Source organism: Hypanus sabinus, chromosome 23 (assembly GCF_030144855.1).
Source record: "Hypanus sabinus isolate sHypSab1 chromosome 23, sHypSab1.hap1, whole genome shotgun sequence".
NCBI classification, from domain to species: domain Eukaryota; kingdom Metazoa; phylum Chordata; class Chondrichthyes; order Myliobatiformes; family Dasyatidae; genus Hypanus; species Hypanus sabinus.
Genome location: NC_082728.1, coordinates 43,667,840 through 43,691,169, shown reverse-complemented (window position 1 = coordinate 43,691,169; position 23,330 = coordinate 43,667,840). Strand labels below are relative to the sequence as shown.

The 23,330-nt window shown below is 42.1% G+C and overlaps 1 protein-coding gene across 9 annotated transcripts in view; it reads right to left on the bottom strand.

Annotated features, from left to right (window-relative positions):
* The window catches only part of myocd (myocardin), a 647,048-nt gene that overhangs the window by 220,044 nt on the left and 403,674 nt on the right, over nucleotides 1-23,330 (bottom strand). For 5 of the 9 annotated variants that reach the window (XM_059948795.1, XM_059948785.1, XM_059948789.1 and 2 more), the window contains one exon: nucleotides 4,032-4,177. The exons of the other annotated variants lie outside the window; for them this stretch is intronic. The gene's annotated coding sequence lies outside the window, so the exon portion shown is untranslated. The remainder of the gene's footprint in view (nucleotides 1-4,031; nucleotides 4,178-23,330) is intronic. 9 annotated transcript variants of the gene reach the window in all.

Here is a 23,330-nt window from a genome sequence, read left to right as displayed (position 1 = left end):
GGACATATCGGAATGGGAATGGGAAGTGGAATTAAAATGGGTGGCCACTGGGAGATCCCACTTGTTCTGGCGGATGGAGCACAGATGTTCGGCAAAGCGGTCTCCCAATCTACATGGGGTTTCATTGATATACAAGAGGCCAGTTGGGGCCATATACTGTGTTCAGTGCTCCTGGTGCTGCCTCTTATTATCAGAGTGTCGAGGCCCTCTGACTAAGGCACATGTACGGCAGCTCCCAGTAAGAGGCCCAATGCATGTCCTCACGGTAACAACTACATTGGTCCCAGGCAGTAGATGGATCTTCCAGGGGCTAGACAGGCTCATTGCATGGACAAAGGCAACCTTTAAGCCAGAGAAATCCAGGTCTCTGCTGTTAAGGATTCATGGACAGGCTCCATTTCCCCTTGGATGGTATTGCTATCCCATCCATCTCTGAGAAGCAAGTCAAGAGCCTGGGGAAGATCTTTGACAGCAGTCTAAGAGATGTGCTATCTAGAAGAACACCAAGATGTTAGAAGACTGGCTCACCAGTGTGGACAAGTCAGGCCTATCTAGCAAACTCCAAGGCCAAGATCTACCAACATAGGATCCTCCTTCGAATCCTCTGGCCCATTGTGGTGTTTGAGGGACCCATGTCAACAGTTCAGACCCTTGAAGAAGAGACTAATGGCTAGCTTTGAAGATGGCTGGACTTCCCACATAGCCTGAGGAAGATGAATAAACTGCAGTTTCTCTTCAGGAGCTTGACCGAGGGGTATTTGGATTCCCATAATGCTGTTGCATAGAGATTCCAGTCACACCAAAGTCTCCACAGCAAGCACTGAGGTCTAGACAGGCGGGAAGTGGAAGGCCCGGAATGCAGAGGAGATGGCTGAGGCAGACCTGAGGCAAAAGGATCTGGTAGGGACTGATCAGGCAGGGCTGGGTAGCTTCCTTTTAACTCACTTTGACCGGGCCCAGGGCAGGGACAGACACAAACTGACTCAAGTAGTGGTGCGAGCAGCTGTTGAAGAAGTGCGTACCAACAGGATGGTCGGAATAGGGCAGCAGGGAGCTTGGACAAGGTGGGAGGGTGCACTGAAGCAGAAGAACTCCTGATCCAACACTTGGCAGGCAGAACTCCAATGCATCAAGTTGATGATCTAGGTTGTGTATGACATCCTGCCTTGTACAGAGTGCCTTTGGTTGGGGCAAAAGTGAGGCACCATCATGTCCTCTCTGCCCTGGCAGAGGAACTCTCCAGGGTTCTCAGCAGTTGCCCAAAAGCCCTGGGAAAAGGCCGCTGCTGCTGGTGCTATGACCTGGTGCTGAAGGCAGTGGAAGAAAATACTTCCCTGACCATTAGCAACAGAAAGATCATGGCCTTTGTTAAAGATGGAGACCAATCACAGCCTCAGCCCAGATCACCAGCAGCCTTGCTCGCCACTGCGTCTGACTGGCAACTGGAAGTCAATCTTCGTAAGCAATTAAAGTTCTCTGACTTATCATCATCAGCATCACTGAGGACTGACATGGTCATTCTGTCTGAAACCTCAAAGCAGGTGGTCATGGTAGAACTGCAATGCACGGTTTTTTGCGTTACCGCTGCCTTCCTGTCATCTTCATGCAAGGGTGGAGGACATGCTGTGAGCCTATAGATGTGGGTTGTAGAGGTTTTGCTGGCTGCTTGCTGTGCAAAACCTGCTCTCTCCTTGGCATTACAGGAGCTGCAAACAGTCTGAGCGCGCCTCTGAATGGCCATGGATCAAGGGGTGAGACCCATTGACTGGTACTGCTGTGACACAAGTCAGGGCCTGATCAATGCTGGCTGGGTCGCCTGGGCAGGAGTGTTTGATGTTAAAAGAAGGAGACACTCTATGACCCCAGGTTACACCAGTGATGATGTGTCCCAGCGCATCCTAGGATTAATCTCAGCATCATGTTCATGGTCTTCTGCTGCTGCAGTCCATCCACTACCAGGTTCAACGTGTTGTGTGTTCAGAGATGCTCTTCTGCACACCACTGTTGTAATATGTAGTTATTTATGTTACTGTTGCCTTCCTGTCAGCTTGAACCAGCTTGGTCGTATTCTCTGACCTCTCTCATTACCAAGGCATTTTTGCCCACAGAATTGCTGCTCACGGGATGTTTTTGTTTGTTTCTCACGCCCTTCCCTGCAAGCTCTGGACACTGTTGTGCATGAAAATCTCAGGAGTTTGGCAGCTCCTGAGATACTGAAACCACCCCATCTGGCACCAACAGTCATTTCGTGCTCACAGTCACTTAGATCACATTTGCTCCCCTTTCTGATGTTTGGTCTGAACAATCATGGAGCCTCTTTCACCATGTCTGCCTGCTTTTGTGGACTGAGTTCCTGCCACATGATTGGCTGATTGGATATTTGCATTGATGAGTAGGTGTACAGGTGTAGCTAATAAAATACACCTGAGTGTACATTGCCTTTATGTAACACCCTGCCCAGACCCACTCCACCTATTCTTAATCCATTTGATTGAGTAAGATGCAGGATATGGCATAATAATAAAACTTGGGATTCTAAATGCTCCCAGATTATAGAAAGTCAGTTTGCCAGATTCTGACAAGGAGTCTTGGACCTGTTTCTCTTTCACAGATACTGTCTGACATGTCGAATCTTTCTAACATTTTTTGTTCTTATGTCAAATTGGGAACTGGGCTGTTGGTTGAATATAGACAGAACAAGATATGTCCTGTAGTTGTTTTTTTCTCTATTATTTGTGTGCTGACAAAATTATTTGAAAACCTTAAAAGGTGTCTTGATCTTGTAGTGTACGTTATTAAGGTAAAAAAAAGATCTACACATTATAAATTATACCGCGGAGCTTGGTAATCTCTGGGCTGGGATTTGGAATAGGATAAGGAAAGGCAGGTTTATGGAAATCCTGCCTCACTGCCTTCCGATGACAGAATGGGCTTTGCTATTTCTGGCTCTTGGTGTCCATTTTCTGTTTATAAATCTCCACACTAAAAGCTCAAGGAGCTGACACCTCTGCTCAAAATTAAGCAGATCATGAGTAAGAAAAATCGACCAAACTTAATAGTTCTCACAGTGTTTTAGGATCAGGTTGCCCTGCCTTGCTTTCTGTTTGGCTGAAGACTGAAGCAAAAGTTACAGTTTATTCCCGTGCTTACATTTTATGCAGTTTGCTATTCAATAATGCAATGCTTGGATTAGCTTTATTGATTGATACACATCTGCCCAAATTGCCTTTATAATTAGGACAGCCAATTATATCTTGTAGAGACTGACGTGAAATAAAAAGGAAGCATTTTATTCCTGTCTGCGACCACTTCTGTTTCTTAAAGAACTCTTCTGGACATTTTATTTTTTTGCTCAAAAATAAGTGACAGGCATTCCTTCAAGTTAAAGTTCTCTGAATTTGTTTGTAGTCTCAGTTATTGTTCGCCGAGTCAATTTACAATTCCGACACAATTTGATTACATTTATTTGAAATTCCTGACCACATTTAAGAGGAGAGGAACGTGCCTCACTTCAAGATTTGCTGCCAACATATTAATTTACAGACTCTTAAAAGAGCAGGTCTTGCACAGTCTCCAGCTTGCCATAAATATTAACGCCACTGTATTTGCTTCTCTGTGCACTTTCAGAGATCCATCATTCGTCCACAAAACACATCATTAGGATTTTACCCTACTAATCTTTTCCATTATTTTGCAAAAACGAATCTATTTTTATTGACTTCTCTAAATCTTTACGTTAGCAGTCCTTTCGGCTGTTTCCTGTGTGTAAATTAAACACACACTAATTACTCCTCTATAGATCACCTAATTAAGAATTATTCATACGGGAATCTTGGTCGGTCGGCAGACTGTTGATGACACAAGTTGATTCTGAAACTGTAGTCAGACAGAATACACATGCTGCCTTGCAGAGGTTAGTTTCTGGCCAGCAATGGACACTATACTGAGCTTTCTCTTAGTTTCATGGGCACTGTATCCAGTTAGCAGCCCTTAGTAAGGTCAGTAATCAGATTGTAGAATTCAGCACAAACCTGAAAATGTACTGTAACCAGAACACATTTGCTGTCTCACAAGCACAGTAATCAAATCACAAATGATCATGCAGTCTTGGTTTTACTGTGGAGTCCATTGTTTGTTTCAGCTGGGCCTTTGGTTTAAGTTCTTAGGTTCTGTTTGCCTGTTGAGAGATTTTATACTCTTTCAGCATTTACCACAGTTCATAGAGATATCCATCCAAATTTTCGTTTCAATTCTTTTGTGCAAGATTTTGATCTGTAATAATTAATGCTGTGTATGGAATAATTTTTTAAAAACATTTGATGAAAAGCAATTGCCAAGTTGCTCCATAAAGTCACAAGATTTAATACAATTTCAGTATCCCTTATCTAAAATTCCAAAATCCGAAAACCTCTGAAATCCAAAATTATTTTGAGCACTGACATGACGGCACAAATGGAAAGGCTCCCAGGCGATGTGCAGATCTCTGCACACCACAAACAGTTCTGAGAAGAGACCTCACCAATGTAATGAATAGAAGTTAATGAGAAATAGAAAAACACTGCTTAAAGTGAAAAATGAAGATCATCATTGCGTTTGAAAGAACAGATTCACCATCATCTGAGTGAACATAGGCCGTTTAAACAGTATGCTGATCATGAAACAAGCAAAAATATATATCATGCTAAGCTGAGAATTGAAGATAATTGTTTCATACACAAAATGATTAAAAATATTATATAAAACTACCAACCCCCTCCCCCAATCGTAATTGCTGTGGAATGAGTAGCTGTTAGAAATTAATGGCAGGTATGAAGTCTATCGCAGCGCTGGAACCTGGTAATAGACACGTTCTGGGGTGGTCATTCAGCTCCTACAGTCTATGGAGGACCTAGCTCCATCACGTTAGACTGTGCTTCGACTGCAGACGGTTCACTCTGAGCTTCACTCCAGCTGTACATGTAAAGGGGGTCTCTTCTTTTTTCTTTGTTATTGTTGGGAAAGGGTTTCTTTGTTTTGTGAAAAGCAGGAATGTTTCTTTGTTGTGAGAGAGTGCTGGAAGCTTGTTTGTTAAAATTTACTGTTAACGAGAATGGTATTCCTTTCTAAACCAAATGGGGATTAATGTTCTTTCTTCTGAGTCTGTAAGCTTTTGTTGACGGGCTTTTGGGCAGATCGGCGCGAGGGGGTCGAGAGAGAGGACACAATGCTGTAAGCTGGGCGAGGATCGGACCCCAAGCGGGGGTCCGAGGCCGGGAGGTACTCCGAGGAGGGGGGGATGAAGCTAGATGTGCTTGGTTGACCACTCGGAGGGTCCTGAGCTGCGAGTCGAGGAGTTCGGAGGGGATCGAATGGTGGCCAGAAGACTTCAGAAATTGAGCTCCAACGGTTGTGCACGAAGTGGTTTGGACTTTGATAAGTTTGGCGCCTTTTCTTTAATTTTTCTCTTCATATATACTGTATCATTATTAATCACTTAGTTATAGTAACCTTTATAAATTGTACTCATTTAATTGCATAAGGTGTACTGTCTGTTTTTGGGCAAGGCGGGGACATCACACAGCATCCACACCAGCTGATTACCCAGTTTGGCGGGGCCGAAGGCTGCTCCCCCTAGACAAAATGAGCTGAGCGAGCCTGAGGCGACCCAGGGGGTTACATTGTGGGGGTTCGTCTGGGATTTGAACCCGGGACCTCTCGCAACAAAGAAACATTCCTGCTTTTCACAAAACAAAGAAACCCTTTCCCAACAGTAACAAAGAAAAAAGAAGAAACCCCCTTTACATACATAAGCTGTATTTGAAATGCGAATAGATTTTGTGCTTAGCCTTGGGTCTCATCCCCAAGGTATTGCATTATATAGAGTAAAATATTCCAAAATCCAAAACACTTCCAGCCCCAGCATTTCGGATAAGGGATGCTCAACATGTAACATAGCAAAATGAAAGTCAACATTTATTACGTTCTGATGTTACTGCAGTTTAAGGATGTCACATGGGGATGAAAGAAAGGAAACCACAGCACATTGTGCTTGGAAGGTTTGCCACCTGCCATCTAAGAAGAGCACCACATCAGCATCAAAGCCAAGGCCATCAGTTGGCACTGTGCCAGGCAGTATTGCAACTTCCAAAAACATAAGATTGTTATTGCTTGTGTCTATGTCATGTAATGAGTAGCCCGAAACAAGACTGAATGACTGAACTTAAGACTCTCCTTTGGGTTGTTCTCCTTTGCCCTTTCAAGCTAGATTGAGAGATGGGTGACGTGTAGAGAAGAGTTGTTGTCCCAATTAGAAGATGGTTTGAAGACAAGAAGTGTCAGAACAATCAATATTGGGGGCTGTGAACTAACACCCTCTCTGCAGAAAGTTGTGCTTTATAACTTACCACTTGTAAAGTCGTGCAAAAGCAATGTTTTAGAAGAAAATTTTAATGACCATAACTGGCAGGGCAATGAGAGAGCATGGAGAAATGACATTGTATGGTTCTCTCCAAAATGAGCCAGCATAGATTCAATTAGCTAAATGGCCTCCTGAATTATGTTGAAGATTCTGTAATTTCTGCCGACTGCTGTTTAACTATTGATCAGTCTGGATTTGAATACTGGCATTTTAACTTGGGAGTTCAAGTTTGATGCCGGACGATAAGTACAGTGCACCTCAGATGCGGTGCACTGCAAGAATTTTCTCTTGCTGTTGACTGATCTGCTGTTTATTTCCAGAATTTGCAGCTTTAATTCTAGATATATGAAAAGATAGAATTAGTTATGACTAACAGAAGGTTAGTTTTGAAAAAAGTTATCTGCACCACTTTACAAGCAACTTCTGCCTTTGATCTATCAGATCTGATGCATTTGTTAATTAGTGATGAACTCTACAGATAACTCAAAGGTCAAACATGTAAAGAATTATTTAAGTACAGTTGCCTTTTGTAAAATGAACAGCAGAATCGTGGCTGTTGCCTTATGCAACAACTGCTCACAGCATTGGGTTTCCCATTGCTCAGCCAATCAGAGCAAAAGGCTCAAAAGCCTCTGTTCTAATGTATTTGCTAAATGCTGAGTTTGTTTTCATTAGAATTCTGAGGCCAGTTTAACACAGTCTGACAAAAGCAGCTTTATTACTAATCAGCTTAACACTTCCAGCAGCTTTTGTCATGACTGAAGTGAAACAAGAAACCCTGTGGAAGAACTGAGTGCCACAAGCAAGTCGTCACCAGTGCCTCAGAAGTCTGTAGATCATAGCTCCCTCAAGCAAAAACATATTCAAAGAGTTAGCTACAAGTACCAAGCAGGTGGCTTTTCACTAGTCTCAATGTTTATCCCATTCTGGTGTGATTATGATCTTCCACAATGTTACAATGAAGCCCACCACAAGTGTGTGGAAAACTCATCTTCCAGCTGGGTACATTGTTCTCCAGTTTTAGGTAACTAGTTTTCTCTGTATCAGAACTGCTAAGACATCCGCCTGTTTTACTGTCCCTGTTGGTACAGCTGGGGATGCCTCACAGCCGTGCTAAAAGAGTGTCATCACTCTAATTGCTAACACTAACCTTTGAGACTAGGCTGCACCCGATCACAGATATTCCCTTCATCCTATCCATCTCTCCTGCAACTCAAAATCATCATTACTTATTTCTTTCCTAGCTTGACAAAATGTCTCCAGCCTGAAATGTTAACTCTGCTTCTCTTTCCATACACATGCTGTTTGACCAGCTGAGTGCTTTCAGCACGTCTATTTCCAGCATCTGCATTTCCATTATTTGTACACTGTGGCTAGAAAGCGCACACATGAAGATATGCACACATCAAAAGCACGTACAGTACTTGAAAACTGTGCTGTGCTATTGTCACAAGGGAACAAGGTTCATGCACGCAATCCGTGATCCACTCGCCCTTTATTTGGATATGTATAGGCCTCTGTTAGTCTTGATAGACCATGGATTTGCACCTTGGAAAGTTTCCAGGGTGCAAGCCCGGGCAAGATTTTTTTATATAGAAGACCAGCAGTTGTCCAAGCTGCAAGACTCCCCTCTCCACGCCTCTGATGTTGTCCAAGGGAAGGGCATTAGGACCCATACAGCTTGGTACCACGTTGTCGTCACAGAGCAATGTGTGGTTAAGTGCCTTGCTCAAGGAGACACAAGCAGCCGCAGCCGAGGCTCAATCTAGCGACCTTCAGATCACTAGACGAAGGCCTTATCCACTTGGCCACGCACCAACACTATTTGGATATGTACATGAAGGTGGCATGGTCACTTTACAACATCAGTGATCACTGATCAGAGTTGAGTTCCTCCTGCTGTCTGTAAGGAGCCTGTACGTTCTCTATGATAACAGGAGTTTCTTCAGTGTGCACCAGCTTCCTCCCACACTCCAGAGGCATACGAGATAGGGTTAGTGAACTGTAGGCGTGCAATGTTGGTGCTGGAAGTGTGCCCCCACTTGCATGCTGTCCCCTGCACATCGCAAACGAAGATGCAAGTTGCATGTTTTACTGTTTGTTTTGATGTCTCAATGAGAGAAAAAAGCTAATCTTTAAAAACATAGTCATGCTGTTTGGACCTGCAATGCCAGCAAAATTTAAAGGTTGTTATATAGTTTCAGCAATCCTTATCCAAAATGCTTAGGGTTGGCAGTGTTTTGGATTTCAGACTTTTTCAGATATTGGAACATTTGAATCTATATAATGAGAAACCTTGGCGATGGGACTCAAGGCTAAACACAGAATTCATTCACATGACAAAAACAGCTTATGTACAGCTGTAGTGAAGCTCAGAGTGAACAATCCACAATCAAAGCACAGTCTAACGTGATGGAGCTAGGTCCTCCATAAACTGTCAGAGTTGAGTGACCATCCCCGACCATGACTATCATCGGGTTCCAGCACTGCGATTGGCTTTGTATCTGCCACTGATTTCTAAAAACTGCCCATTCTACATCAATTACACCAGGAGAGGGAGATTGTTTTATATAATATTTTTAACAATTCTGTGTATCAAACAACAATGTGTACATTGAACCATCAGAAAGGTAAGTTATCAGTACCTGAGCCAACCACGTGGACAGTCAGTGGCTGTTTGGCATCACCATCATTCCCAACTCTGAATTAATGTGCTAAGAGTAAGCAGCCTTAGTCTTACACTTGTCCTTTGCACAAATACACTGATGCAGCTGTTTTGCATCAGCAAACTCGTCAATGAATTTCTCTGCTGCTTTGTGACCAGCAGACTCTTAATCATCTCAAATCTTTAAAAATTTAATGCTGTGCCTTTGCTTAAACTTCTGCAGCCAGCCTGCTGAATATTCACAATTACTTTCAATCTTCAGTTCATTGTGATATATCTTTGCTTGTTTCACAATCTGTGTTATGCTCACTCTGACACTGACAAATCCACTCATGCGCTACACGATCAAGATCTTCATTTATTGCGTGATGCAGTGTTTTGCTATTTTTCATTAACGCACTCATTATGTATGTGATGCCACTTCTGAGAGCTGTTTTGTGGCTTGCAGAAACCTGTGCATCACCTGGAAACCTTCCCAGCGCCCTGTGGAATTTTCCATTTATTACGTCATCTCAGTGCTCAAAATAATTTCGAATTTCAGGTTTTGCAATTTCGATAAGGGGTGCTCAACCTGTATTCCTAGGTCCGATATAGCTTTAGCTGGCTGGAGTACTCAATGATTTTGAAACTTTAGCTGGTACTGTTCAAAGAGTCCATGCTGGTACTATTGCAGGATGTGGATAGCAGTGGACAACTGATAATGTGTGGAGAGTTGGGATGTACGTGGGACTAGACACCCACTTCTCTTAAGCTGGACTGGAGGGAGGGAGGCATATGTGGACATGGAGTGGGTTGGAGCGTCAGTTCTCCCCTCCAAAACTGTAGGCCTCACCTACAATATGAAGAGAAAGCGGAGTTACTGTTACCCTGGAACAGATTTGTCCAGTGTCTGCTGTAGCAGATTCCTCAACAATGATGTAGGTTGGATTTGCCCTTTGAAGAGGGTTCATGCTTGCTTGTCACTCCCTTTAAGGTCTGCTCCCCCTGTTGAGATCCACGATGCTTCTTAGTTGCATAGTCAGATCCAATGCTTGCAACTTTGGATGTGTGCTAGGCACTGTCAGCTCTCTGCCTGGCATCATTCATGCATTGCCAGGACTTATGCATGGAAACAGGTGCAATTCGAGATTCAATATTGTTTAATTTCACTTCCAGTAAACAAGTGTAAAGGAGAACAGGGTAATTGTTATTGCAGATCTGATGCAGCACAAAGAAACACAATAAGATAAAAGGACATAATAAAGGTAAATACACAATATAGCTGATAGACACAGTTTGAATGTCCATAAAGTGACACTAGGCACAGGAGTGTCTGTACATAAAATGCTTCTGACAGGTAATGATAAAGTAGTGGTGGTTGGGGTGTGGAGGGGTGAGCTGTTGATCAGCCTGACTGCTTGGGAAAGTGACTGATTTGGAGTCTGGTGGTCCTGGCGTTGTCGCTAAATAGCTTTCTCCCTAACGGGAGTGAGATGAGCAGTCCATGAGCAGGGTGGGTGAAATCCTTTATGGTGTTTCTGGCCCTTTTCCGGCAGATTTCCGTATCTATGTCGTTGTTGGGGGGTGCCACTGATGCATTGTGCAGTTTTGCTTACCCGTTGCCGAGACCTACTGCTTGCCGCAGTACCATGCAGTAATGCAGCTTGATAATGTAAAACTGCTGAGCACGTTCGAGGGCAGAAGGCGCAAATCTCAGTTAAACATTGATGTTCCTTCTCAATTCAAAATCAAGCACAACAGGTTATTTTCGCAAACAATTCTTATGTATACAACCATCATTTTGAACTGCTTGATCTAAAATATTTTAGTGGTTGCAAACATGTTGCTAAGATTGTAGATATGAGGCTTACCAGATCAGAGGAGGGAAGCATTTAGGAATGTATCATTCTGAAGTTTGCTTTGAAATGTTCTGATTTAATAAGTGTTAGAAAAATACACCGTTAGGCTTAGGGAATTATGGAGTTCTAATCCTTTAATGACTAGATGATGTAGTAGGTTTCATACTGTCCATTCACCAAATTGATCTGTGTTCAAAATTAGCCTCCATTAACGTAATGAATGTTTATTTTCCCCCTCTGTTACTGGAAGGGCCGCATATGACATAAATTTGGGATGTCTCTCATCGGAGGGAAGGATTCACAGTAAAAACTGCCCCTAATTTGGCATTCAAATTAGCAAAGCTTTTTTCGGAGAAGACTCACAAGAATGGCTGTCAGGAGAAATACAAAAATACCACATAGTGTCAAATTTGGGCAAAATGAAGCACAGGCAGTGCATGCCAGCCAGAGCACTAATTGTTCAATAGATGGGATCCAGGAGGAGCGAGTGAATTGTACTGATAATTGGCTCAGTAATAGGAAGAAGAAGATGAGGGTTGTTTCTCAGATTGACCTGTGTCTAGTGGTGTGCCACAGGGCTCTTTGCCGGAACCTTTATTATTTGTAATTTATGTAAACATTCTGGGTATGAATGGATAAAGCGAGTTTGCAGCTGATACTGAAACAGATGTGTAGAAGTGTAGAAGTGTCAGATAGTGTAGAAGATTTGAAAATTGAAGGGAGATCTTGATCAGTTTAAAGTACATCTTTTATCAAAGTATGTATACAACATACAAACTTGAGACTTGTTTCCTTATATGCAGCCACAAAACAAAGAAACTCAATAGAACCCATTAAAAAAAAGACCATCAAACACCCAGTGTGCAGAAACAAAAACAAATCCTTCAATTAAAATCAAGTCAGCAAATAACCTTCAGAACTGAAGTTCACAAAAGTGATTCCATGGCCACAAAGCCTGCCATCATTGCAGCCAATTCAGGAGCCCATTAGTTGCAGGTCACAGCCTCAGGAGCAGTGATCTGAACTGGATAGTCCCTCGCCTCTGGCCTTTTCAATCTAGCCCAGCACTTCAATCACTCATACCTCAAATGGCTCCTCACTCTTGAACCCGGGCCCTGCTGCTTCGATATGCTCTCAGGTCTGGGTCCTGCTGCCCCGATTCGGCCCCTATTTGCCCTTTCCCATGCTGCCCAGCACTTATATTGGTCAACTCTTGGGTCTTTCCTCACTCTTGGGCCCGGGGCTAGGCCCTGCCACCTTGACTCTGCCTCATCTCCGCTCATCCCGCCTCGCTTCTGCTGCATCAAATTGCCCTATTGGCTTACTCCTTGCTCTCGAGCCTGGTCCCTTCCACCTCGATTCGGCCTGTTACCCCACACCACAACCATTCTGCACTTTTGAGACTTCAGTTCACACTGCAAAAATGACAGAACTCAAAAGCTCAACCCAGAAAGGGAAGTCACAGGCTACTGATTGCAGTGATCATATCCAAGCAAAAGTGCGATTAATACAGTACTTTAGTTTCGTTTGTTTTGGTTGCTACCAGAAATTCGTCACAGTGCTTCATCAGTCCCATCTAATGCAGGTTGACAACTGGCAAGTGGCTTTCAATCTAGATATATATGAGGTTTACATTTTGGGAGATCAAACCAGGGTAGGACTTGCACAGTGAATAGAGAGTCCGTAATGGGACAGAGGGACCTAGAGTACAAATGCATAGTTTGAAGAAAGTGGTGTCCCAGGTAGATAGGATGGTGAAAAAGGCTTTCATCAGTCAGGGCATTGAGTATAGGAGTTGCGTTGCAGTTACATAAGACATTGATGAGGCTGCATTTTGAGTACTGTGTACAATTTTGGTCAGCCTGTAACAGGAAAGACATTATCAAACTAGAAAGAGTGCAGAAAAGATTTACCAGGATGTTGCCTGGACTTAGGTCTCCAGTTACAAAATTGAATAAACTAAGACACTTTTCCCTTCAGCATAGGAAATTGAGGGCGTCAATATCAATGCAGAGGTATACAATATCACGAGAAACATAGACAGAATGGCCAGGGAGGCAGGTGATAAAAACAAAAGGTTTAAATTAGAGGCTAGATATTTAAAAAGGGACATCACAGCAGCTTCTTCACACAAAAGGTGGCATTTGGAATGAACTGCCAGGGAAAGTGGTTGGGGTGCACTCATTAGCAATATTTAAAAGCCATCTAGATAAATAGAGGGCAGGAGAGCTTTGGAAGGCTATGGGCCAGACATGGGCAGATGGAACAACCTCTCTGGGGAACAAAGTTGACATGGACGAGTTTGACTGAAAGCCCTGGTTCCATGCTGTATGACTACGACTATGTGATATGTTCTGATGAGGCTGGTAGTGAGGTTTGTTGAGAGGACAATTTTGGAATATTCTATTGAGGAAGATATATATGATATGAATGTGCTCAATACTGACACTTTATTTCGGAAAGAGATCAAGTCCTCAGTATTCCATGCCCTTTCTATTCCATCAAACACTCATTCCATCCTAAACATCTCAGTGATACAAAAGGGAATGCCAATCAAGGCTGGATGAATACTGGGTGTGGTGATTTTCACACTTATAAACAACCTTCTATGGTTTGTCAATTGTTTAGCCAAACATCATTGTGAACACCAGAAATATTACTCATCAAATATACTTGAAGTTAACAAGACAGGGCTTTTTTTTCTAATTTACTTTAAATATAGCCATAATGTAGCTGTTCTGACTCCCATTTCAAGAGAACTTTGTAACAACTATGTATATCTACATTTTGAATCTTTTCTTTGCTAAATGTACTGATTGCATTTTACTTTAGAAGAAAACTTCAGACAACTATGATAAACAGCACTGATGAATAAAAATACCCAGTTAGTGACCAAAGATTTTTAGTGAGAATTTATTAAGTATTGGTATGTTTGCCAAATCTAATTACAATTTTTGAGTTAGTCATTTATATAGTGGAGAGGTAAAAATCCATGGATGCTGCACATATTAATTTCTAGAGTATCCTAAAGTTGATTGGCAATATGCAGCAAAAAGGAAGTAACTTTTTACATGAACCAAAATTTTATCAATTTAACAAATATGTGAGATGCAAGAGAAAAGGGGCTGAGGAGGACATTCTGAGATTGGGAACATATGGTAAGTGGTGCTTATAGAGGTCAGATATGTACACAATGTCAACATTATTTATTGTCTAGGTCCCACTGCATGCCGCTGGGAGTTGGTTCATTTTCAGGGAAATACAAATTGAACTGGAAGATTTTTAGTTAACATCCCCATTTCTGACCTTATGATGGGACAGAAGGTCATTGATGAAGAATTGAAGAAGATTGTGCCTCAAAAACTGCCCTTTCACAAGTCTACCATGCTAAGGGGATGAACTCTTGGCCTCAATTCTTTCAGTACAGTAACTCTGCCATTAATTCACAGGAAATCTTAAGAGCTTTTCTACTGTCACATTCCTTCACTTAAAGATCTGTGTTTCTTTTTGGTGTCCTTTAGTTTTTGTTTTCTTACTTTGTGCTTAGACACTTTCAAAAACTCCCCTGTAAGCAACGACAACAGTGAAAAAAATCACCACACGATATCATTTTTCTTTCACCATTGGTTAATCTTATTAAGATTACTGATAATGCTTCAAAACAATATCAAATACCCAGCTTGGGGTCCACAGACCCCTTGCTTGATGGTATTGATTCATGGTAACCCCTGACCTCGTGGATTAGTAGGCCTTCTCAGTTAAAGAGGATTTGACAGGATGTTTGGTCAGGTGAAGTATTTCAGTATGTTGTGAATGAACTAGTGTAAGATCTCCCCATTACATATCCTGTTGAGTCCAATCTAAAATAAAAGACTTGTATTTTGTTGAACAAACCCATGCTTTGGTAAATAGTGTGCAGTCATGTCTTCAGAATACTATCTGGCAACCTCTAGCATCTCTGGCAAGTCAAGCTGTGAGATAAGATGTTCAGTGCAATTTTACAATGGTCAAGATAACTTCTCTAGCTTTCAGAAGGCAAGATCGGCTCAAATAGATTTTGTTTACAGGGTTATTAAGCAGGGCTGAAGCTTTTACATGATGTCTTTGAGAAATAACACAGCTTTCATGTTATCTGTTATCACATATTAGCAATCAATCTATTGAACCACTTTTTTAAAAAAATTACCACAATATTGCTCTGTGCTAATAGGATACACCAAAGAAATGCAAAAAAAAATCAATTTTCTTCAGCCCAAAGTATCATTTGGTTATGTTTCCTACACCGGTGAAAATAAATATTTTGATAGCGTGGTTAAAATTCACACTATCTATCCTCATGAATATAGAATTACTTTGGTTAGTATGAGATATGATGGATTAAAGAAGGCAGAATAATACTCTTTGCATTGGAGAATACATTATACAATTATGAACATGTCCTCTGGCTTAGAGGACTGAATGAATGTTTATATGTGATTGCATTTTATTGACACAGTTAGTGTATCATTTCGTATACAAAGTCAACTAAAAACTTCTGCAAAGATTGCAAAGTGGAGGAAATATCATAGTGTTCACCTTACTGCATTACCTTACTAGTCAAAAAGCAGAGAAGTCCAAAGGACCACCATACATACAGACACAACTGGCAGAACTCTTGCAGGAAGCTCAAAAACATATAAAAGTTAAAATCACCCAGATTTTGTGGTTGTTATGACTGCAGAGCAATTCCCATTATTTTCATTATACCGTGAAATTGACAATCCCTAAACGATTTCTGCAGACTCATAGTTTGGCCTAGCAATCTTGCTTCGCTTCAGGGTTTCACTACCACTTGAGGTTCTGCTATGTCCTTTGCAACTATTTGCCAATTTTTCTCAATTTCAATGGAAAATATGTGAATTTATGGAGATTTCAATTAGTTATAGACTAAAACATGCTAAAAATGCTGCACATTGTTTCAAGAGATGCCAGTCAGTAGTGGTGCATTAAGCCATAATTATAGCATTGCAACTTACATAGGCCTAATAAAAATAATGTAATCTATCTGCATTTTACATTATTTCAGCTAGAACTTTAAAAACATAATGATACATCTTCAGTCTCTAATACTAACCACTAAGTAAGCTATTGTCTATCTATGTCTGGTCTACATTATTAACTTTAACTGGGGCCAAATATTTTGAGATGAGTATTAAAGTTCAAAGTAAAATTTATGATCAGAGTACATACATGTCACCACAGACAACCCTGAGATTCTTTTTCCTGCAGGCATACTCTGCAACTGTAAACAAGATCAATGAACAACAAACTATGCGAATGCAAATATAAAAAATAGCAATAACTTTCGAGAGCATTAAAGAACAAGATAAAGAGACCTTAAAGTGAGATTGTTGGTTGTGGAAACTCTAGTGTAGAGTCTAGCTATCCTGTTTTGTTCAAGAGCCTGATGGCTGAGAGGTAGTAACTGTTCTTGGGCCTGGTGGTGCTGAGGCATTTCTACTTTCTACCTGATGGCAGCAGCAAGGAAAGAGTATGCTGAGTGCTGAGGATCCTTGACGACAGATGCTGCTTTCCTACAACAACATTTCATGTATAAATGCTCAATGGCTGGGAGGGCTTTACTGGGCCAGATCCACTAACTTTTGTAGGATTTTCCACTCAAAGGCCTTGGTGGTCTCATACCAGGCACGCAGGCAGTCAATACACTTCCCGCCACACATCTACAGAAGTTTGTCAAAGTATTTAAAAACATGCCAGATCTCCACAGACTCCTAAGGTTGATACGTTCTCATGTGTGCATGCTTACATGCACTTAATGTAAACAACTAAAAGTTTGGAAGCTCATTCAGCTTCTGAATGCTGTGATCATTTTGATCTGGTGTTTGATAGCAACCACTATAAGAAAAAGGAAATATGAAGACCAAAGAGACATTGGTCTCTTCCAATTCTTTATTAGAATGACTTCACTTCTTATTGTTTCCATATGCTCAACCTATTCATTCTAGATCATCTGATGCTGACGTTCAGTAGTTCCCGTCAGTTCTTTATTCTATCAATTAATTTACATAGCCTCAGTCATGGCCAATGTCAAAGAGCTCTACTTCAAAATTACAGAATTTGATGAAAGCAAGATAGAAGCAAACTACAAGTGAATTCTTTTTCTTTGCAATTCAGATATTTAGAAAACACAATGAAGATTTGGGATTATCAGTTTATTTTGTACATTTTAAAAGTTAATAATTAAGTATGATTGTTAAGTGAAACCAATAAAGTTATGTAGGTTGGATCATTTTAATTTTAACTTCCTGAAATTCTTTCCTGAAATGGAACAAAGGAGGAAAAGCAAAAAAAAGTTGCCTAAATAATAACAAGATAATTTCTATCCTTCAATCAAAGAGTACCAGATGAAAACAGTGTTTTTCTATTTCTCAAGAGACAGGAAAAAGATAGTTCCTTTAGATCCAACCACTGTGCTGCATATTTTTTTAATCTTACTGTCTCACTGCACAGTTCCTAATTATATTCCTTCTCAGCCTTCTGGAAAAATAGTTTTCTTACTTGACTGACTTAGCCTGTTTACTTACAAACTTATTCTAGTTCAGTGAAGTTTACAGAGATGAAGGAAGATGAATTTAACTACTTTTTTTTCCTGTTGGGTCAATCCTTCAGTGTGATTTTATTGTAATTCAACAATTGAAAGACTGAGAATTAATTTTCCATGTACCCGTAACAAGGAAAAAAATGATTGGAGCCAACTTAAGATGGCAAACTCAAGTAGTGCTTTAAATAGCTTTGATTTATAAATAGGAAAATTAACAAAGGAAAAAGAAGGAAGGTACAGAATGCATGAAATATGTATGAGCAAATGTGGTATAATTATAGAACCCATCTTCCATACCAATTCTAAGCAATGTCACTGCCAACTTCTAATGTTTTCTCATAACATAATTGCTATCTCTACCTTAGTAAAGCATTAACAAAAATGTTGGGCATGGTGGAAAGAATTCATTTATTCACTCTAATCCCTGTGACTGCCATGATTTTTCCAATTGTAGTCAACATTTCCATGCTGTCAGCACTTATTCAACCCATGGAAGCTCAGAAAGTAATGAATAGCAACAATAAAGTGTTATAGGAATTTATTTTAAAGGTTACTTTGCAATTATCCAGATCCTCCAAAACACTATTGCCAGTGACTAGTGGATGCTGTTTTGCAAACTGCCTAATGTCATAATAAATGTCAAAGAGCAGGGGGAAATGTGTTATATTTTTTAACTTGCATCACTACTATAATGCATATGCAGGTCCCTATGAAGACTCAATGTAAGTATTAGAACTGACATGTTTTCACCAACATTGTACATCTTCAAAAAAATTGGGGGTGGTCTGAGGTTGGTTGGGTGTGTGGAGGAGTTAATTAATTTCAAAATGTTTTGAGAGAGTATCACTACTTTGGTCAGGAGCAAGGTAAATGCATATCAAGAATTGGTAATTGAAAGTGTTTCATTTCCAATTGAATAATTGCAATAATTGTAACTGGCAAACCCTTTAATTTGTATGCTTTGTAGTTAATAAACCATGATGATCCTGGATGTCCTGACTGAAGTCTTTTGATTAGGCTCCTAGTTAAATGGCTATGAGTTTGGAAAGTTAGCTCCTTGATACGTGCCAGGTATTACAAACTTGCCTGTGGGATGTGGGTTCATAGATTTCTTTGTAATTTTTTGTTGAAATCATTAGGCAAAGTCTGTCTAGACAATTTTACATCCAATAGAAATGCAAATAACTGATGGAAATTGCAGTTTTGCAGGTTATTATCAGAACATTTTTCTTTTCAGAATATTATAGAAGCTGTTAATATACGAACATGCTTTGGTCACAAAGAAGTTATCTGTCTCAACATGCAAACTGTTATTTGCTTGTATTGCATCCGACCTAAAGGTGCACACTCCACAGCTGCCATTTGTTTGTCCGTAAAAATTTTAATTCATGGTTGAACTGTCAAGTTCACTGGCATCAAAATATCTGAGTCACAATGTTCTGTGATGAGATTCCAGGGAAGCATATGATCATATAATCTAGGCTGTCAGTGCAGCAGCGAAGAAAAGTTGAACTGACAAGGAGACATCAGCTTCACATTGTGTCAACTAAAGTCCCATTTGAATGTGAAAGATTCCACTTGCATCTGGTGAAGATAAACAGTGAATTGTCTTAATGCTCTGACCAACAATTATTCATTAATTAATATATGGAAAGCGGATTTTAATACAATTTGATGGCTCTTTCTGCCTGTAGATTGGCTTAACAATAATTGGAGGCCAACTTGATTGACTGTAAATTTCTTTGAAATGCATCAAGGATACACAAGACATGAAAAGAAAACACATTTGTTTTCTTTTCTCCTTTCTCGCCTACCCGTACTTTTAGGGACAAACAACTGAAGAAAAGAACATTGATTCATAAGAGAATCATTTAACCATAGAATTGAGGACAGAAACTGGCCCTCTTGAGTAACTTCATCCATGCTGAACACAATGTCTACCTGGGCCAATTCCATATTCAACTTTGGAATAAAACACTAAATGTGGGGAATTTTCAGTAGGTTGAACAGTGTGTGTGGAGAAACATTTCAAGTTAATGACCTATCATTGACATCACTGACATGCTGAACACTTAAACAACAATTGTTTTATTTCAGATTTTCTGCATCTGCTGTGTTTTGTCATTTCACTATTAAAGTTTGGAATTCGTACTGAAATTCAAGAACATATTCTATCACTCTGCCTCAACATATTGCCAAGTGCTTAAAACTGCTATGTAATAAATTCTGCTTGAATTATTTTGGAAAATTGAAATTATACATTCCATGGTTCTGTAAAGAAAAATGAAAGTGCACGCTTGAGGAGATGGAGCTTTTGAATAAGATGAAATGGCCTATATGATAAATTGCCAGTATCTCAGCTTTTACATTTAAATAGATCTGCCTGTCTGAATTAAATGAGTTCGACACATTAGGTAAACCTAAAAGGACTCGATGATAATTAACTTTCTTCCTAAGGTAATCATTTAAAACCACATAAAGTACACAGACAATGATGCATCGGTAAAATATTGTAGGTGGACGAACAGGGTTATTCTTTTAAGCACATTTGCTGTCCCTTGAAACCATAACTGATTTATGCATTAGATGCACGATGTCTTGGGTACAACAAATCAGTTAAACTCTATCTACAGAATGTCAACTAATGCTGTCTCTTGTTGTGGTGAACTATGTGCCTGTCTGGACACGCCCCCTTCTGACTGCTCCTGTGGCTCCTCCCACAGGCCCCTATATAAAGGCGATCGACATCTGATCCTCTGCCTCATTCTCCAGGATGTAATATGATGGTCACTCACTGCTGGTTCCTTCTTCAGTCAATAAAAGCCGATATCTCGCCTTACGTCTCAGAGTAAGTTATTGATGGTGCATCAATTTTATTGACTGAAAGTTTTAAAACATGGAAACCGTTTTACGTCCGGAAAGATTGGATTTGGACCCTCAAGACCCTGAAGCAGCTCTTGCTTTTGAACACTGGCTTGCATGCTTCCAATCACACTTGGCGGAGCTTCGTGCGACTGACCCTGCCGTTAAGTACAGAATTCTCCTCTCGAGGGTCACCCCAAAAGTTTATTCCATTATCCGGGACCTGCCGACCTACGAAGGGGCACCGGACGCCCTCAAAAGACAGTACCTGCGGCCGGTGAACACCGTCTACGCAAGACATCGTTTAGCTACCCGGCGACAGCGGCCTGCAGAATCGAGCGCCAAGTTTCGAGCACTACAGACACTCGTCCGAGCTTGTGACTGCAAGACGCTCACGGCAGAACAGCATGTGGAGCTGCTAGTGTGAGACACCTTTGTGACGGGACTGAGGTCAGTGTACGTGCGCCAGCGACTGCTGGAACACTCCGATCTTACCTTACACTCGGCGATCGAGACGGCCAACACTCTGGAAGCTGCGCTGCACTACGCCGACGCTGTCCAGTCGCGCGATTTCCTGCCGGTTCCGTGGACGCCTCAGACCACACCACCGCCGGCTCCCGCGAGCAAAATCGCCGCTGCCAGTCGAGATTCCACGAGCTCCCCGAACCCGACCACGGCGGTGGCCCATCAGAAGCCTGTGCTTTGTTATTTCTGTGCCCACAAAAAGAACCCTCGTAAACGCTGTCCAGCGCGAGAAACGACCTGCTCCAGCTGCGGAAAACGGGGCCATTTCGCCAAGGTCTGTAAGTCTAAACTGCGAGCAGAGTGCAGCGCTGCGGGTGAAACGTGGGGGCCGCCATCTTGCATGCCCGGATGTGGGCGGCCATCCTTGTCGGCGTCAGCACGCCCCGCCCCCGACCCTCCGATGCTTACCGGGTACCTCGGATGTGGGCGGCCATCTTTGTCGACATCAGCATGCCCCGCCCCCGACCCTCCGATGCTTACCGGGCACCCTGACGGCGATTCAATTCTGGCCACTGTAACCCTCGACTAAAGCGCCCCACACCAGCTTGCAAGGTCCATGATGGACATCCGGGTGGAGGGGCACAGGACTAGATGCCTGTTTGACACGGGCAGCACTAAGAGTTTTATTCACCCGGACACAGTGCAATGCTGCAGGCTCGCAACACGGCCAGTAAGTCAGAAGATCCATTTGGTTTCTGGGTCGCATTCCACAGACATCCGGGGGGGGGTTGTGTAGCGACATTGGTGGTGCAAGGCACAGAATATCGGAACTTTGAGCTGCTGGTCATGCCTAATCTGTGCGCACCTGTGCTATTGAGGCTGGACTTCCAGAGCCATCTCGAAAGTGTGACTATGGCATATGACGGGCCCCTCCCACCACTCACTGTCTGGAATCCTCAGATCTGTGGGACTTCATCACTACTGACCACACACACACAGCGACACACACATCCCATCCAACACGACAGCTGCGCTACCGACACCACTTGCAGTCTCTCCACTCTCAAGGTCCCTCCCCCGCCGCTGTTCGCCAACCTGACCCCGACTGTAAACCGGTGCAGTGGTTGCTCAGGGAGGGGATCATTGAGCCAAGCACAAGCCCTTGGAGGGCCCAAGTGGTCGGATGGTGGCCCCACCCCCCCCCCCCCCCCACGAACTCCTATTCTCTTTTCCCAGGAAGTCTGTCACTCTACCAGTTTGGCTGATGTCCCCGGGGCCAGTGCTGCTCCGCAAACATGTGAGGAGCAATAAATACTCCCCGCTGGTCGAGAGGGTTCACCTTCTGCATGCAAACCCCCAGTATGCTTACGTGGTCTTACCTGATGGGCGGGAGGACACGGTCTCCATCCGCGACCTGGCGCCCGCAGGTGCAGCAGACCACTACCCTGAACACTCTCCGGTGACTATGAACCCTGTACCCGAGGTGACACCGCGCTCACCAGGCCCTACATGGACTCCTCATGACACTTATATACCAGGTGCCTCGCACATGCATGAGTTGGAACCAGCACAACCTCCGTCTCCTGTGCAATCACCAATGTTGCCGGCATCGGTGCAATCACAGCTGGTGCTACGTAGATCGCAGCGACAGATTCGACCACCTGATAGACTTGACCTGTACGAAACTTTGCCACATGGAGACTCTTTCAAACAAAGGGGGGGGTGAATGTGGTGAACTATGTACCTGTCTGGACACGCCCCCTTCTGGCTGCTCCTGTGGCTCCTCCCACAGGCCCCTGTATAAAGGCGATCGAGGTCTGATCCTCTGCCTCATTCTCCAGGATGTAATATGATGGTCACTCACTGCTGGTTCCTTCTTCAGTCAATAAAAGCCGATATCTTGCCTTACGTCTCAGAGTGAGTTATTGATGGTGCATCACTTGTTAAACAAAATGATTCAAGATCTTCATCAGCTTTTTCTCAGAACTATTTCTTTTAACCACCCCTTTAAGTTCCCTTTTTCCATATTTTACTAACTAGAGTAAATGATTTCTCTATATCCACTAAAATCCCTTCAGCATTTTCAACCTATAGAATCACAAGTTGGTCTGATTTCCCACTGCCATTCTGGTGAACTTGCTCTTAAACTTTGGAAACATGTGGTGCCATAAACTTTATTTAGCTGCAAAATGCTTTGTGATATTTGAAGTTGTGAGGGACAGAACACATGTTTATCTTTGTTTCCTTTAATCTGAATACACAAATTTCCACTCGTCCAAACTTTGCTTCTGTTGTACATGGATGACTATTTCCAACAAAAGAGAGACTAGCTACCCATCTTTGATATTTCATGGAATCAACAAGTCTTCCTCCTTCAACATGTGGATGGCCACATTCACTAGAAATTCAACTGGGCCAGCCCTAAGAATAATCAAAGTCTGACTATCCTGCAGAGACTTACTCACTTCTCGATACCAATAAGCCTCTCTATCATCTAAAAGG